General features: G+C 36.0%; 2 long non-coding RNA genes across 2 annotated transcripts in view; one reads left to right on the top strand and one right to left on the bottom strand.

The window, feature by feature from the left end:
* LOC110270972 overlaps positions 1 to 10,594 on the top strand; it is a 23,285-nt gene extending 12,691 nt beyond the window's left edge. The window contains exons 4-5 of the long non-coding RNA XR_002360834.1: positions 6,677 to 6,680; positions 10,583 to 10,594. This is a non-coding gene — a long non-coding RNA (uncharacterized LOC110270972). The remainder of the gene's footprint in view (positions 1 to 6,676; positions 6,681 to 10,582) is intronic.
* Positions 16,681 to 17,342, bottom strand: LOC110270565. The gene is made up of 2 exons (XR_002360204.1): positions 17,037 to 17,342; positions 16,681 to 16,927 (listed from the first exon to the last, which is right to left on the bottom strand). It is a non-coding gene; the product is annotated as an uncharacterized LOC110270565 (long non-coding RNA).

The raw sequence follows: 17,474 nt of genomic DNA, 5'->3' as shown, positions 1-17,474 counted from the left end.
AGTTTTCAGAGACTGAATTAGAGATACAGTTACAAAATACTTATTCACTGGATATCTACTAAATAAAATTTATTTTCTAACAACTAATCAAAGTTAAATCTCTGAAATAAAAATCAATTTAAAATGGTCTAATGGCTAATTTACTAGTTTGCTTATGCAAGTATCAAGATTCGAATTTTACTTTGTACATACAATAACTCATTAGTCAACGCCTTTAGGTGAGGGTTCTAAGTTGCCCGTCGGGATGGTAATTTATCCATGCCTGCACCTAGACGAAAGTGGGAGATAACTGCAAGAAATTCCAATACTTAAGTTAAAAATAGTTTAAACAGGTTTTAGGTGAGATTGGATTAGAAATAATACCTAAGTATTAAAGTATTTATAGAGTAGTAAAGTAGGACTTGGTTATTTTTTAGAGATGACTTTCGAAGAATATGGATAGTTATTCCCTTACAAAGTGAGAAGTTGCCTCCATGTTTAAGTTGATTATCATCTTAGTGATGATAACCGAAGTACTATGGGAGCATTTAGCATACTCCCCAAATCGGGTCAAATACGAGTTTGGTAACCCGCATCCAAGTCGGTCTAACTCATGTGGATGAAGTCACATGGGTTGGTTTCGCCATTGTTTAGATTGATTTTGTGTGGCCTAATTTCAAATCTAGCTTGTTCGCTAATGGGAACGTGAGTTAGGCTTATATTTGGTAGGCCCACGTATGAATAGTGCCTCTACCCAAGTTCTGATCCTCAGGTCGAAACTCGAGTAAGTAGTCAAATGACTTGTCTCCTGAATAGATCGTCAAATAAGTTGTATCATCGAAACTCGACGTGATTTTAAAATGACATGTGTCGCTTCATAATTTTTTCTATCTTTTCAGTTTCATCGGTTAATGTGTCATCGTTGAAAATTATTTAAAAGCATGGAAGATTTACCTCTATGCCCATATTATAAGTGACTTATAAATAGCGTCTCTTTCATTTTTTCTTCTTCTTCTTCCTTTTTTAAAGTATCAAAACTTTCTGCTTTCTCTGGAATTCTGCTTTGAGGTCAGCTTTTGTCCATCTTTTTTCTTTTTTAAGTCTTCATCCTTTAAGATTGGTGTTTCTTACTATTCCTTTACTCTCTTTTAATTTGCCTATGTTTTTCCATTGCGATGTTCTTATCTTTTCATAAGCACGTATGAACAACACTAGTAGTTATCAATTGAGAAATGGCCATGTTGGTTGTTTGTAGATAGTTATTATAGTATCTTCAAGTGACACAATCGTTGTTAGTGGTTTTTGTCACTATTGCTAAAGTAATAGTAGTGGTGATGTATGAATTTTGGTAATCCTGAATGGTCCCTATTTGGGCAGCGACGCGTAAATTTTTTTTCTTTTTTATGCTACTGAAAAATTTGGCAAGATTAAATTAGGAGATAAAGGAGTGTGTGACATCATTGGTATGGGTGATGTGTGGTTTAAAACCAACAAGGGATGCAAGTTGCAGTTGAAGAATGTTAGGCATGGGCCAGATATGTGGTTCAATCTTATTTTAGTAAAGGCATTGAATCAAGAGGAGTATTGCACTTCTTTTGGTAGTGAAAAACACAAGATTACTAAAGAAGCTCTCATTATTGCTAAAGAAAACAATAGTCTCTCTACTCTCTATCGGTTGCAAGCAAAGTTGTGCAGAGAAGAGGTGAATGTAGCTAATGATTCCTCTTTTGATTTGTGGCATATACGTTTTGGTCACTTGAGTCTTAGCCAAAAAGCACACACTTCCTGTGAAAGGTACAACTTTAAATACTTATACTCATTATCTTGTTAGAAAACATGCTAGAGTATCTTTTCATAGTTTTGGATCTCATAGGAGATCACATATTCTAGATTTAGTTCACACTGATATTTGCACTATAGATGCTATGACATTAGATGGTGTATCATAGTTTGTACTTTTATTATGATTATTCTCGAAAAGTGTGGGCTTTTATTTTGAAATCTAAAGACCAGGTGTTCGGTGTCTTCAAGCACTTTCATGCAAGTGTTGAAAGAGAAACAAGAAGGAAATTGAAATGTGTTCGAACAGATAATGGTGGTGAATACAGAGGTCCGTTTGAAGAGTATTGCAAAAGACATGGGATTAAACTTGAGAAGACAGTTGCTAATGCTCCTCAACATAATGGATTTGTAGAGAGAATGAATTGCACTATCAATGATAGAGTCAGGTGTATGCTCTCTCATGCAAAGTTGCCTAAATTCTTTTGGGGTGAAGCGATGAGAACTGCAGTAGATTTGATTAACCTTTTTCCTTCAGTTCTACTAAATAGTGATGTTTCAGAGAAAGTTTGGAGAGAAAAAGATGTCTCCTATAGTTACTTGTGAGTGTTTGGCTGCAAGGCTTTTGTTCACATTCTAATAAATGAAAGGTCCAAACTTGACAGAAAGTCAAAGTAGTGCATCTTCATTGGTTATGGTCACGGAGACTTTGGTTACAAATAATGGGATCCGATGAGCAAAAAAATAATTAGAAGTTGAGATGTGATTTTTCTTGAAGGCCAAACTATCGAAGACCTTGAGAAGACAGATAAGCTAACAATAAGTGTTAGACGTTCTGCTGATGATGAACCTGGTCCTTCCACTAGACCTCTTATTGATGGGAAAGATGTACAAGTTGATAATGATGGTGATGATTTGCATGATAAACCTACACCTCTACCTGAGGTGCTAGATGCAGAAGTTTCACTAGATGTTGAAGTTTTACATAAATCATCAGTTGAGCCTGAATAGATAAGATCTACTAGAGAGCGTCATCATTCTCAAATATATTCTTCTCATGAGTATGTGATGAACACTGAGATTGGAGAGGCAAGGAGCTACCAAGAAGCTATGTCTGATGAGTATAAGAAAGATTAGTTGAATGCCATGCCAGAAGAAATAAAATCCTTGCATGAGAATCATACGTTTGACTTGGTGAAGTTGTCGAATGGTAAGAGAGCATTTAAAAATAAATGGATGTTCAAATTGAAAGCAGATAAAAATGTTTAACGATCAAGGTAAAAGCTCGGTTGGTTGTGAAAGGTTTTGAACAGAAGAAAGGAATTGATTTTGAAAAGATTTTTTCTCCAGTTATAAAGATGCCCTCTATTAGAGTTACGATTGGATTGGCAGCTAACTTGAATTTAGATGTTGAGCAACTTGATGTAAAGACTGTATTCCTTCATAGTGACATAGATAAAAAAAATTATATGAAGCAACCAGCGGGTTTCGAGATTAAAGGAAAGGAGCATCTTGTATGCAAGTTGAAGAAGAGCTTATATAAGTTGTAGTAAGCGTCAAGGCAGTAGTAGTACATGAAGTTTGATTCTTTCATGGAAGGTCATGGGTACAGTAAGACTTCTTCTTATTATTATGTGTATTTTAAGAAATTCTCTGATGGTGATTTTATAATTCTCTTACTTTATGTTGATGATATGTTGATTGTTGGTCATGACACTAAGAAGATTGAAAGTCTTAAGAAAGACTTGAACAGATCCTTTTCTATGAAGGATTTGGGTCCTGCAAAATAAATTCTTGGCATGAGTATCACTCGTAACAGGAAGAATGGAAAACCTTATTGTCGTAGTAGAAGTATATTGAGAAGATTTTAGAGAGGTTTAACATGAGTAATTTCAAACCTGTTAGTACTTCACTTGCTAATCATTTCAAGTTAAGTTTGCAGCAATGTCCTAAAAATGAAAAAGAAAAAGCAAAAATGAAGAAGATTTCATATTCATCTGCAATTGGCAATTTGATGTATACTATGGTTTGCACGAGACCAGCTATTACTCATTCTGTTGGAGTTGTTAGTTGGTTTCTCTCTAATTTTGACAAGGAATACTTGCAAGCAGTAAAGTGAATTCTCAGATACCTTAATGTTTCTTCCAGAGTTTGTTTATGCTTTGGGGTGGCCAACCTGTGTTGGATGGTTACACAAATGTGGATATGGCTGGGATCTTGATTCAAGAAAGTCTACTTTTGGTTATATGATGACTTTTGCAGGGGGAGTTGTGTTGTAGCAATTCCAGCTTCAAAATATATGTTGCTTTGTCTACTATAGAGGTAGAATACTGTTGAGTTAAGAAATTAACTAAATTAATTCGTGATGACAAACATTATTTTTGGGCAAAATAAATAATTAGTGTTGAGTGTTAATAATTATATGTTGCTAATTATTTTTCAATTGTTGCAGGCCAAAATTCAATCAAGCAGCCCAAATTGAAATAAAAATAAAATATCAAGGCTAATGGGCTAGTTAAGCCAATGGAGCCCAAAAGAAACAAAAGAAGGAACCAACGGGCCAAGCAAATCAAAACCAACCCAAGCCCGTGTCCATCGATCCAAGTTGATCCCACCAAGCTTCTCATACAAGATTGAAGTCTTCACTCTCTCTCATTGCTTTCAAAGCAACGTTCCTCTCTTCTCTGTGTCAGTCAAATCACTGAACTCAGAAAAAGTAAGAAAGAGAGCTTAGTCCCTAAGCTAGTCTTGAAAGAAGAAGGAAAGAGAAGGTTAAGCAAAGAGGGGTAAGGTCTAATCAACCATTTCAAGCCATATCAAGAAAAGATAAGAAGGTTAAAGGTAATCCTTTTCCTCATACATGCAACACACTTTCTTCTCTTCATCCTCAACTCTCTGCCACTCCGTTTTGAGCTATATGGAAAAGAGGATTTCTGTTCGTCACTGCTGTGTATCTACGAACATAAGTGATTCTTGGGGACCAAGTAACTTCTCAATGGCTCAGATTCGGTTGACCATTGGAAGACTCTTGTGGTTGCTGCTTTATGGGTTTCGGTCAACATTGGAATGTTAGAAGCAAAGCTTCTATTTTGAAGATTACTGGGAAAAAGGTGATCGGCTGGGTTGGTGAAGCTCAAGGCTCAAGAAGTTGACCTAGGAAAGTGAACCCAGTAACATGCAAGGAGATAAAAGAGGCTTGCTACTCATTCAGAAGTTAAGGAGAGAAAACCAGAGTTTGGTGAGTTGTGTTCTGTGAAGAGTTCCCTGTGAAGTTCCTCTACTTGGATAATGCTTTCTATCAAAGAAGCATTCGGCCAATACTGAAGAACAAAATAAGAGGTTTGTAAAGCTGGTTTTTCACATAGCAAATAGGCTGTTGATGAAGTCAATCTCCTTCATGTTTTTATAGATTGTAATGTACTTGTCTATGTTTATCTTTCTGTAATTTCTTGAGTGAAAAGGCATAGTGAGAAAGCTCAAGTAAAAGCCCTGAGTGAAAAAAGGCTGAGTGATACACTTGAGAGAAAAGCCTAGAGTTATTTTCAGATTTCTTTAGGTATGTCTATGTCTTGTATCATGTACCTGTGAGGTATCCCTTTCTTAGTTGGGTTAGTACTAAGAGTGAATAGTTAGGTATCAGCATAGCCAATGTCAAGTTAGGTTAGAACTTGAGTGTAAAAGGATTGGGTCAATCCTGTGGAATTGGTGTATGTAATACTTTTAACTATAGTGAAAATTCCTCTATTGTTGTGGAGGAGACTGGACGTAGGTTGCATAGCACAAGGCAACCGAACCAGGATACATGCTGGTGTTAGCTTTTCTTTTCTTTGCTGTGATTTGTTTTCTGATATTCATGAGACAAAAATAAATTGTCTCATAAATTTCCGCTACTGAGTACAAACAGAGTCAGAATTGAAAGTCTGTTTAAAAAAGGTCATAACAGCAACTAAAAGGAAGGCATAGATTCAACCCCCCTTCTCTAAGCCTACCACAACCTTCAATTGGTATCAAGAGCTAAGGTCTCAAGAATCAAGCTTAACCGCTTGGAGCAAATATCCAATGGTGAACAACTTGGGCACAACCACAGTTGCCTACACCCTTACTGAAGGCCAGTCAAACAACCGGCCACCTTTCTTCAACGGGAAGAACTATGCCTATTGGAAAGAGAGGATGAGAATCTTCATCCAATCCATTGACTATAACATATGGAAGATTGTTATGAGCGGTTCCAAGATTCCAACAAAAACAAGTGCTGATGGAGTGGTGACTCCAAAAGAAGAAGCTGAATGGAATGAGGACGACAAGAAGAAGATGGAGCTGAATGCTAAAGCCATCAACCTTCTTCACTGTGCTATCAGCTTTGAAGAGTACCGAAAAGTGTCTAGATGCAAGACAGCCAAAGAAATTTGGGAAAAACTCCAGGTTACACACGAAGGCACTAAACAGGTCAAAGAAACGAGGATTGATATGCTGTGAAAAGAATACGAGATGTTTAACATGAAGGATGGAGAAAGCATTGATGAAGCATTTGAGAGATTCTCAATCATAATCAACAACCTTGATGCTATGGGTACAAACTATGCAGAACAAACCTTGGTGAGAAAACTCCTTAGAAGCCTCACAAAAGAATGAGAAACCACTGTCACTGTCCTAACCGAGAGCAACAACCTAAGCCCCATAATCTATGATGAGCTGAGAGGAAAACTCCTTGCCTATGAAACCACACACACAAACTCGGACTCAAAGAAAAAGGGATTAGCCCTCAAGTCAAAAATAGAACCAAAAGAGAGTGAGTCCAGTGATGGTATTTCAGATGATGAGCTTTTGTTTTTTGCTAGGAGATTTAGAAGGATGATGAAGAATAAGGGCAAGTACAAGGGCTCAAGTTCAAAGGAACACAAGATGGACTTGAGCAAAGTAACGTGTCATCATTGCAAGGAGGCTGGACACTTCAAGCTAAACTATCCAAGGCTCAAGAAAGAGGACAAAGGAAAGAAAGAAAGAAAAAGAGTACTCATGGCAGCTTGGAAGGATCTTCAGAACGACTCAAATGAAGAAGAAGAATCTGAAGGTGAAGATAAAGACTGCTTCATGGTTGGAAACAACAACCTTGATGAGGTAAATTATTATTATTTGACCATTGAGGACTTACATGCTATTATTGATGATCTCACTTTAAACACCTCAAAACTGCTTGACAAGTACAATGAATGCAGATCTGAAAGAGATGTGTTAAGAGCTGAAAATAATTTTTTAAAAGAAAAAGTGAAGGAAACTGAATATGCTTTGGACATTATTGAAGAAAACAAATTTCTAAAATCTGAACTTGAAAAATTAAAAGGAAAGCACATTGTGGATCCTTCTCATGAGTTAATTGCTGAAAACGAAAGATTAAATGATATGATTAAAAGGTTGAATGGTGACTTAGCAAAATTTTCTCAAAGTTCTAGTAACTTGGACAAATTACTTGCAAGTCAAAGACCATTATTTGAAAAATCTGGTTTAGGTTACATAGCCAAGGAAGATGTAGTTTTTAATGATTCCTCTATAAAATTTGTGGCTTCTTCATCAAATATTAAATCCACACCAATCAAATCTGGTATTGGATATGTTCCAACTTTTGAAGAAAAACTTGATGAAGTATACACAAGTGAAACTGAACCTTCACCAAGAACCGAACCTAGCTTAAATAGGCCAAGTTTGGGGTACATTTCGAAAAATGAGGTTGCTTTCAAGAAACCACCATTTTACAACAAAACCTCATATTCGAAAAGTCCAAAAGTTCAAAAAAATTCTGGTGAAAATATTTTTGCTAAGAGGAACAATTTTAATAAAAATCAATTTGTCAAAAGAAATGAACCTCTTCCAAAAACCAGAAAATTTCAAACTTTTAATCATTTCCAGCAAAGCAACTCACCGCAATTTCAGTGATACACATCAGAAAATCATTGTGTAAATTGCAAGAAATTTGGTCACTCATATGCACAATGTTTCATTAAAAAGAGAGTTGTGGAAAACAAAATTTACAATGTTGTTTGTGATTTCAATGCACTTGGGCAACCAAGATGGATTAACTTCAAAGGATCCAAATTAATTTGGATACCTAAGGCTACTTGAAACTCTTCATGTAGATTTGCCTAGCATCCAAGAACAAAAAGGACATGTGGTACATGGATAGTGGATGTTCAAGGCACATGACTGGAAGGTCAACTTACTTCATCAAACTAAATAAGTATGATGGAGGTTTTGTGACCTTTGGAGATGATGGTAAAGGTAAAATTATTGCTATTAGAAAATTAGGTAATGAACAATCTACTTTCATTGATGATGTACTTTTGGTATGTGGTTTGAAGCACAATCTTTTGAGTATAAGTCAGCTGTGTGATTTAGGATATTTAGTGACTTTCAAAAGACTTGAATGCTGTGTTGTTAATGAAAAGACAAATGAAGTAATGCTTGTTGCCAACTGTTTTAATAATATGTATGGACTTACTCTTGATGAACTAAAGGATCAAAATGTAGCTTGTCTTCACTCTAAAGAATCTGAAAAGTGGTTATGGCACAAGAGATTGGGTCATGCAAGTATGTTTCAAATAAACAAACTTGTAAAGAAAAAATTAGTAAGAGGCATTCTTTTGATAAAGTTTGACAAAGACATCACTTGTGATGCTTGCCAAATAGGAAAACAAACAAAAAGTTCTTTTAAATCAAAGGAAGATATCTCTACTAAAAGACCACTTGAGTTGCTAGACATTGATTTATTTGGTCCAACAAGAACTCAAAGCCTAGGTGGTAAACATTAAGGTTTAGTGATTGTGGATGACTATACTAGGTTTGGTTGGGTTTTATTTCTTGCACACAAAAATGAAGCCTTTTCGGCCTTTGAACCTTTTTGCAAGAAAATTTAAAATGAAAAGGATTTAAAAATCTCTTCTATAAGAAGTGATCATGGAACTGAATTTGAAAACAATTTATTTGAATCCTTTTGTGAGGAATTTGGAATATCTCACAACTTCTCTTGTCCAAGAACACCACAACAAAATGGTGTTGTGAAAAGAAGAAATAGAAGCATACAAGAGATGACAAGAGCTATGCTTTGTGAGAGTAATGTTCCAAAATTTATTTGGGCTGAAGCGGTTAACACAGATTGTCACATTTTGAATAGAACAATCATAAGAAAATTTTTGAAGAAAACCCCTTATGAACTTTGGAAAGGTTACCCACCAAACTTAGACTACTTGCACATCTTTGGATGCAAATGTTTTGTTTTAAATAACAAGGATAATTTGGGTAAATTTGATCCAAAGGCGTATGAGTATTTGTTTGTAAGATATTCCACAACTAGTAAAGCATATAGAGTTTATCATCAAGATGCTAGGATTATTGAGGAGTCCATACATGTTACATTTTGCGATACTAACTTGGTGCAAAGTATTTTGGAAGATTGTGATGCAGGGAATCAAACTCAAAAGTACGTTGAAACTGTACAAAATCAAGAAAATGGAAATCCCGTTCAAGCTGAACCAGAAAATGCTGTGGCTGAAAATTCAAGAGACAATTCCATTTTGTCTCATGAATTTGAAGGAAACCCTGAAGCCAGCAGCACCCAGAATCCCTTGGTATCTAAATCTACCTCCAAGTCCACCAGACCTCGGGAATGGAGATTCTTGAAGAATTATCCTGAGGAATTTGTTATTGGGGATGTCTCTCATGGAGTTAGAACTCGGTCTTCAACAAGAAAAGAAAATAAAGGAACAGACATTGCCCTTCTCTCTCAAATGGAGCCTCAAAATGTTAAGGAAGCCCTTGGTGACCCTTCTTGGGTAAAGGCAATGGAAGATGAGCTCAAAGAGTTTGAGAAGAACTAAGTTTGGAAATTGGTTCCTAGACCAAATGAAAAGAAAGTGACTGGAACCAAATGGATTTTCCGGAACAAGCTAGGAGAGGATGGTAGCATTGCAAGAAATAAGGCAAGACTAGTGGCACAAGGATATGACCAAGAAGAAGGAATAGACTTTGATGATCATTTTTCCCTGTTGCCTGAATGGAAAACATAAGACTTTTCTTAGCTTATGCTGCATTTTGTGATTTTAAATTATATCAAATGGATGTGAAATGTGCATTTTTGAATGGTGTGATAGATAGAGAAGTGTATGTGGAGCAGCCTCCTGGTTTTGAAAATAAAGAGCATTCTAATCATGTTTTCAAACTATCTAAAGCTCTCTATGGTTTAAGACAAGCTCCTAGAGCTTGGTATGAGAGACTTAGCTCTTTTTTTAAAAAAAATGGTTTTCAAAGAGGCACCACTGACACGACTCTATTTATCAAGAATTCTAATGATTATTTTATTCTAGTACAAATATATGTTGATGACATTATTTTTGGATCAGCCAATGAATCCCTTTGTTCTGAATTTGGAAAACTCATGACAAGTGAATTTGACATGAGTATGATGGGTGAACTTAATTTTTTTCTTGGGCTGCAAATTAAACAAACTGAAAATGGTATTTTCATTCATCAAGAGAAGTATGCCAAGGAATTAGTTAAGAAATTTGGTATGGAAAATGCCAAACCCATGGGAACTCCCATGCATCCTAATTCAAAATTACATAAGGGAGAAACTGAGAAAGATGTTGATGAGACTAGGTATAGAGGAATGATTGGTTCTCTTATGTACTTAACATCCTCTAGACCCGATATTGTGCAAAGTGTTGGATTGTGTTCTAGGTTCCAATCCAAACCAAAAGAGTCACATCTTTCTACAGTTAAGAGGATCATTAGATATGTTCATGGCACATCCAATTTTGGTCTTTGGTATCCTAAGATTGATGATTTTTCTGCAGTTGGTTATTGTGATACAGATTTTGCCGGTGATAGAGTTGATAGAAGGAGCACTTCAGGCCTATGTTGCTTCCTTGGAAAGTCATTAAATGTTTGGTCAAGTAAGAAACAACCAACAGTGGCCTTATCCACTGCAGAGGCTGAGTATATAGCTGCTTCATCTTGTTGTTCTCAGTTTTTATGGTTAAAAACTCAGCTTGCCGATTACAAGTTGAATGCAGAAAATATTTCCTTATTGTGTGATAACATGAGTGCCATTAATATTTCAAAAAACCCAGTTTTGCACTCTAGAACCAAGCATATTGAAGTGAAATTTTACTCAATAAGAGAACATGTTCAAAAAGGAGATATTAGCATTCAATTTATTAAATCAGAAGAGCAATTGGCAGATATTTTCACTAAACCACTGCCTGAGGACAGATTTTGCATGCTTAGGACTAGTCTGGGAATTCTAAGTTATGATTCCATGTTTAAAAATTTCTGATATGTTTGCTGGAGCTTTTTGTCTCATAAACAGGTATGAGACAATTCTGGGCAGGTGAAGAACGTTCCCTTCATTCAGCGCAGTCTGGACTTGTTGCAAGTGAAAATTTAATCTGGGCCAACATCAAATCAGATCTGGGTGGTCCTATGTGTTTCCTTAATTCAAGCCACCTCTGGGCCCAACATGAATGTTACATTTCTTGTTTTGTTTGTTTGATATTTTGTTGCATTGCGTGTTTAAGTTTTTGTTTGGGTTTCATTTAATGTTTTTTGGCCCAAAAAGGTTTTCCATTTGATTTAATTTTTTGTTAGTCAAAAAGGGTTTTCAAAATTTAAAATTAATTTCCTATTTTATTTAAAAAAAATCAAATAAAATCTTTATTTTATGAGGTCATGTCTTTTCAAGTCAAATCAATGGTGATGCAGTTGCATGGTTTAAGAAATTTTCTTCTGGGAACAGTTACCAATACTCCCTCTCTTCCCTCCATAACTTCTCCTCAAACCCTTTGGTTTCTTCCCATTCACTTTACTGCTTCTCTTCCCTCAAAAGCTGAAAATTACCAAATGAGGACGAAAACCCTGGCTAAAAGGCCTCCTCGTGAGAAAATCCTCAAGAGTTCCACCAAACCATCAACTCGCTCCCAAGACCAAAACTTCACACCCTCTCCTTCTCCTCTTACCTCTCCTCCAAGAACTGCTTCCATGGCGCGGACCAAGACCACACCAAGATTCTCTGCCTCTGCCAAGCCTACGGCACCACCAAAGGCGACGCCTTCCAAACCAGGCTCCTCAAAACCTGGTTCTTCAAAACCAAGCTCCTCCAAAGGCAAACGTCTGGCGGCTGAGGAACCAGTTCTCGAGCCAACACAACCAAAATCCAGGTCGGTTCCTGTGCGCTCTCAACGAGGTAAAGCTCGAGTTCTTCTTAAATCAGTTAAAGAACCAGACATTGGACCTTTTGATCACAAAGCTCATTTTTTGACCTCTCATTCGAACTATAACCCCTATAGATTCAAATCTACCATGAATAATGACTTTTATGATGGGATTATCCAGTATCGTACCCTATGTCCATCTTTTCTAGCCGATTTGCCATTTTTGAAAAGAAAAGGTTTTCCGTTTGTTGATAACTTGATTTTTCTGGACTGGAATAATCTTTTTGACATCAAAAAGCCTGTTTATCCCTAATTGGTCAAAGAATTTTATGCCAACATGACTTATCATGAAGGCATTGCTCACTCATATGTAAAGGGCTGAGACATAGTTTTAAACAATGAAACTATCAGTGATGCTTTGAAGTATACTGATGTTGGGCCTTGTGCTTACACTTTAGTTAAGTGGGATGATGGTGTTGGTATTTCCTACAATGATGCATTGGCTCACTTCTGTGAACATATTTCTTTAATTGATGGTATCAGACCCACTCACAAAGCCCTGGGATATGAGCGTGCTCAGTTGTACTGAATGGTCAACCACATCATACTTCCTCAAAGTGGTTCATATCAAAGGTTTCCTACACTGGTACTCTTGTTTTATATGCCCTTCTCACTAAAACTGAAATTTCATTTGCATATTTGATGGTTAGATACATGTTTGACTCTGTTAGGAGTGAAAAAGACAAAGCACTTCCTTATGACATATTTCTAACTTGCATATTTGAGTATTTTGGTGTTGACTTGACAAATGAGGATTATCAAAATAGACATTCCTATCTAAAAGGGGGTGGTGCAGTGAAACAGCAAAAAGGACCCACTCGATCTGAGAGAGTGGCTCTAGATGATGATGATGAAGAGTTCATACCTGATGAATCTCCTCCTTCTTCCACTGAGGGTACCTCCATCTCTACTGGGCAGAAATCTACTCTGCTGAATATTGTAAAGGATGTTGTTCAGGAGTTTGTCTCCCAATCTAATCACATGATTGCTATGAGCAAAGAACAAAGGAAACTAGCTAGCAAGCATGAGAATTTCCTAAGGAAATCAAGGGATAGAGTGACTGTGTTCATGACTTTCATTGATAACCTTCAAAATGATGAAGACCCTGCCACTAATGTTGAAGAGGAAGCTGATTCGGAGGGGAATGGTTCTGATGCCTAGATTTGTCTCATGAAAACTGCTGCTGCTCTATTTTTGTCTCATGAATTATGTTTCTTTTGCTACTGTTGAACTGTTTTTCTTTATCTTGGATGACTGTAATAACTCTAAATACTGCTGCACTTTTGATAGTTTAGTTAGTACTTTGAACTGTGCCTTAACTCTTTCCTGTAGGATTCCAGAAGTTGTTTTCTGTTGATCTTGCTTATTATCCGCCCTTGATGACAAAAGGGGGAGTAATAGCAAGAGGATTCCTATGAACTTTTATTAGCATTGCTGCAGCTACTATTATTTCCTTTGCTACTAGTATTTCTTTTGGGTTTTCTTGTCTGATTGCTACATTAAAACTTGCTTTCACATGTTGAATTTTTTGCTGCTGAAAATAGCTTAATGTTGGGCTGATTATAAGGTGTTATTTGTCTGATATCCCTTAGAAAAGATAAATGTGTGTAGCTCTTTATTGTGCTCTCTTTAAGTACAATGTAAAATAGGAACAAAGAAGAAAAGGGGAGTAATAGCAAAAGGATTCCTATGAACTTTTATTAGCATTGCTGCAGCTACTATTATTTCCTTTGCTACTAGTATTTCTTTTGGGTTTTCTTGTCTGATTGCTGCATTAAAACTTGCTTTCACATGTTGAATTTTTTGCTGCTGAAAATAGCTTAAGGTTGGGCTGATTATAAGGTGTTGTTTGTCTGATATCCCTTAGAAAAGATAAATGTGTGTAGCTCTTTATTGTGCTCTCTTTAAGTACAATGTAAAATAGGAACAAAGAAGAAAGCATAAATCCAGGGGGAGCTACTCTTAAAAAAGAAAGGGAGAGCAACACAAAATCAAGTAACATCAATCAAAGGGAAGTTTTCTAACTTTACTAAAATTTAATTCCTTTTGGTTATTGCTTGATTATGTTTGTCATTAAGGGGGAGATTGTTGAGTTAAGAAATTAACTAAATTAATTAGTGATGACAAACATTATTTTTGGGCAAAATAAATAATTAGTGTTGAGTGTTAATAATTATATGTTGCTAATTATTTTTCAATTGTTGCAGGCCAAAATTCAATCAAGCAGCCCAAATTGAAATAAAAATAAAACATCAAGGCTAATGGCTGGTTAAGCCAATGGAGCCCAAAAGAAACAAAAGAAGGAACCAACGAGCCAAGCAAATCAAAACCAACCCAAGCCCGTGTCCATCAATCCAAGTTGATCCCACCAAACTTCTCATACAAGATTGAAGTCTTCACTCTCTCTCATTGCTTTCAAAGCAATGTTCCTCTCTTCTCTGTGTCAGTCAAATCACTAAACTCAGAAAAAGTAAGAAAGAGAGCTTAGTCCCTAAGCTAGTCTTGAAAGAAGAAGGAAAGAGAAGGTTAAGCAAATAGGGGTAAGGTATAATCAACCATTTCAAGCCATATCAAGAAAAGATCAGAAGCTTAAAGGTAATCCTTTTCCTCATACATGCAACACACTTTCTTCTCTTCATCCTCAACTCTCTGCCACTCCGTTTTGAGCTATATAGAAAAGAGGATTTCTGTTCTTCACTGTTGTGTATCTACGGACACAAGTGATTCTTGGGGACCAAGTAGCTTCTCAATGGCTCAAATTCGGTTGACCATTGGAAGACTCTTGTGGTTGCTGCTTTATGGGTTTCGGTCAACATTGGAATGTCAGAAGCAAAGCTTATATTTTGAAGATTACTGGGAAAAAGGTGATCGGCTGGGTTGGTGAAGCTCAATGCTCAAGAAGTTGACCTAGGAAGGTGAACCCAGCAACATGCAAGGAGATAAAAGAGGCTTGCTACTCATTCAGAAATTAAGGAGAGAAAACCAGAGTTTAGTGAGTTGTTCTGTGAAGAGTTCCCTGTGAAGTTCCTTTACTTGGATAATGCTTTCTATCAAAGAAGCATTCGGCCAATACTGAAGAACAGAATCAGAGGTTTGCAAAGCTGGTTTTTCACATAGCAAAGAGGCTGTTGATGAAGTCAATCTCCTTCATGTTTTTACAGATTGTAATGTACTTTTCTATGTTTATCTTTCTGTAATTTCTTGAGTGAAAAGGCATAGTGAGAAAGCTCAAGTAAAAGCCATGAGTGGAAAAAGGCTGAGTGATACACTTGAGAGAAAAGCCTAAAGTTATTTTTAGATTTCTTTAGGTATGTCTATGTCTTGTATCATGTACCTGTGAGGTATCCCTTTCTTAGTTGGGTTAGCACTAAGAGTGAATAGTTAGGTATTAGCATAGCCAATGTCAAGTTAGATTAGAACTTGAGTGTAAAAGGATTGGGTCAATCCTGTGGAATTGGTGTATGTAATACTTTTAACTATAGTGAAAATTTCTCCATTGTTGTGGAGGAGACTGAACGTAGGTTGCATAGCACAAGGCAACCGAACCAGGATACATACTGGTGTTAGCTTTTCTTTTCTCTGCTGTGATTTGTTTTCTGATATTCATGAGACAAAAATAAGTTGTCTCATAAATTTCTGTTGCTGAGTACAAACAGAATCAGAATTGAAAGTCTGTTTAAAAATGGTCATAATAGCAACTAAAAGGAAGGCATATATTCAACCCCCCTTCTCTAAGCCTACCACAACCTTCAAATACATTGTTGTTGTTAAAGCTTTTAAGGAACTATTGTGGATGAAGAAATTTCTACAAGGGTTAGATATTAATCAAGAGAAGTTTGTGTTATTTTGTGACAACCAAAGTGCTATTCATCTTAGTAAGAATCCAACGTTTCACTCTAGATCGAAACACATAAAGGTGAGGTATCATTAGATACATTAAGCGTTTGAGATGAAGTCATATGCACTTGAAAAGATCCATACTAATGACAATGGTTCAGATATGATGACTAAGAATTTACCTGCAATTAAATTTGATTCTTGCAAAGAGAAGATTGGTGAATTTCCAACTCAAGTGGGACTTACAAGCCAAAAACAAAAATAATAAATAAAAAGAAAAGAAAGTGGCTTATAGCCACGGAAGGAAGAGAAAGTATGTTTCTCATATTTTTAAAACAAAAGAAAAAGAAAACAGAGAGAGTGAAGGAGAAGAGATCAATGAGAAGAGAAGAAGAAAGAGGAAAAAATGGTGGTGCCATTTTGATCTCATTGACATGGTAAACTTGTTCTATTTCTTATGAAATTTTAGTATGTTGTTCCTAGTATAGAGATGAACATTAAAATATAACTTACTACTTGTATTACTCTTTTTTTTGTCTGATTTAAAATATCCATTTTTGTAGAAAGTTTATGTTGTTCTATCAATTTTAATGATATATGTTGTTGATTATTGAGATGTCCAAGTGTTACTAGAAAAATTGATTGTGTACCTATTAGTCGTCTTTGTTTGTAAGAAGAAGAAACAACTGAACATCCCATTTTCCTATGCAAATGGATCACAAGTGCAACGCAGTCCACCAGCAAATTCTATATCCCTGGGATCTTGGCTTTCAAACATGATGCACAAACTAAAAGGAGGCACAGCTGAGGAATTCGAGACTGGCTGGAGCATAGTAAGATTAATGGCTTGGAATATATGGAAAAATAGAAACTTAGCAGTTTACCAACATAAAGCAACCATAATCCAAGCAACATTATAGGAAATAGAGATACTTAAATACAGAACAACCAAAGAAAACAAAAAAAGAGCAAAATAAAAGAAGGAAAATATCAAAATCAATGTAGATGCAGCATTCAAACAGGAACTCGGTCAGGGAGCAGCAGCAACAGTGATAAAACATAGCAATGGCAATCTGAGAGGAAGAACAAAGGTAATAGCAAATTTAGTCTTGGCAGTAGAAGCAGAAGCAATAAAAGAACCCTGATCCTAGCGAGACTAATAATTGAGTGAGATAATCAAACCTTAGTGCAATCCATTAAATCAAACCATCTTTTCCATTTCTGGAGCAGTAGACCACCAAAGCCTATGGAAGACATTCTCAACAAGCCTATTTCAGTCTCTTTGGAGTTCTTAGACTAGTTGCTCGATTAGGTGAGAATGGTGGGGGCGTTACTGTTTGAAATTTGAATTCTGGGTTTTCTTGCGGGTTGGGTCACTTCTAATAAAAAACAAATAAAAATAAATAGATGCAATAATGACTAACCAAATAATTAACTATGATATACATCCTTAATTTATTTTTTCTCCTTAAATATTGTAAACTTATTAGCATTACCCGCAAAATATATTGATTTAGTTTTTGTCCAGTATTTTGAACCAATCGGTTGGAAAAGTATCACATAAAAAGATAATGTGCAGTTCAGTCTATCTTAATCATGTAAATATATATATATATATAT

Source organism: Arachis ipaensis, chromosome B04 (genome assembly GCF_000816755.2).
Source record: "Arachis ipaensis cultivar K30076 chromosome B04, Araip1.1, whole genome shotgun sequence".
Taxonomy (NCBI): Eukaryota; Viridiplantae; Streptophyta; class Magnoliopsida; order Fabales; family Fabaceae; genus Arachis; species Arachis ipaensis.
This window is presented reverse-complemented; position numbering and strand designations above follow the sequence as displayed.